Source organism: Protobothrops mucrosquamatus, unplaced genomic scaffold, assembly GCF_001527695.2.
Source record: "Protobothrops mucrosquamatus isolate PMUCROS unplaced genomic scaffold, P.Mucros_1.0 scaffold11, whole genome shotgun sequence".
NCBI lineage: Eukaryota > Metazoa > Chordata > Lepidosauria > Squamata > Viperidae > Protobothrops > Protobothrops mucrosquamatus.
The window spans coordinates 392,376-393,747 of NW_015386398.1; positions in this window are offsets into that span (position 1 = coordinate 392,376).

A 1,372-nucleotide genomic window follows, 5' to 3' on the forward strand; every position below is an offset into this window, starting at 1 on the left:
ATTCATTTCCTGGTTTGAGAGGTGGAGCAAACTACAGCTGTTCAGAAAAATGTTAAAGGAGAAGCAGAGTTCAGATGCAGAGTTTTGCAGCCAAATAATAGTCCTACCAAAGTACAGGTAGTCCTCAACTTACAACAGTTCACTTAATGACCATTCAAAGTTACAACAGCACTGTAAAAAGTGACTTATGACCATTTTTCACGGTTACAACCTTTCCAGCATCCCCATGATCATGTGATCAAAATTCAGATGCTTGGCAACTGACTCATAGTTATGACTGTTGCTGTGTCCCAAGATTGTGTAATCACCTTTCGCGACCTTCTAACAAGCAAACTCAATGGGGAAGCCAGATTCATTTAACAGCCGGTTTACTAACTTATCAACTGCAGTGATTCACTTAACAACTGAGGCAAAGTCCTAAAATGGGGCAAAATGTCTCATTTAACAAATGTCTCATTTAACAACAGAAATTTTGGGCTCAATTATGGTGGTAAGTTGAGGAATACCTCTATTGTAGACTCTTGAGCAGGGCTTCTCAACCTTGGCACCTTTAAGAAGTGTGGGTTTCATTTCCCAGAATTCCCCCACCAGTACAGATAGAGAATTCTGGCAGTTAAAGTCCACTTAAACCTTACAGTTGCCAAGGTTGAAAAACACTGCTGTAGAGCAGGGGTCTGCAACCTTGACAACTTTAAGACTTGTGGACTTCAGTTCCCAAGTCTTAAAAGTTGTCAAGGTTGCAGACCCCTGCTGTAGAATCTGGAGGAGGATTCTCATGGGATTGAAGGAATGCTTGAGAACCAAAGAAATTTCTCCACAAACTTGGTGAGGGGCAATATGTATACTTATCCTGTCTACCACACACACTTTTGGGGACATTTCACAAAGTGAAAATAAAATGGCCGTCTAACTCATGACTCTGCTGACTTGCACACAGCAGGCTGAACCAGGAAAATAGATCATCAAGAATGGGAATTGGGGAGATTCTTTTTTTTTTAATTTTTTACAAATTTTATTAAATGTACATTTTAAAAACAAAAATGGACATGCTTCAACTTCCCTGGCTTCAACAGTGCTATTAGTATTACCTTATGTTATAGAAAGAAAAACAGAAATTTAAAATATATTCTTTAACAGGACAAAGTATAACAAACTAATAATAATAATAATAATAACAGTAAAGTTGGAAGGGACCTTGAAGGTCATCTAGTCCAACCCCCTGCTCAGGCAGGAAACCCTATACCATTTCGGACAAATGGCTGTCCAGTCTCTTCTTAAAAACTTCCAGTGTTGGAGCATTCACCGCTTCTGGAGGCAGGTTGTTCCACTGGTTAATTGTTCTCACTGTCAGGAAGTTTCTCCTTAGTTCTAG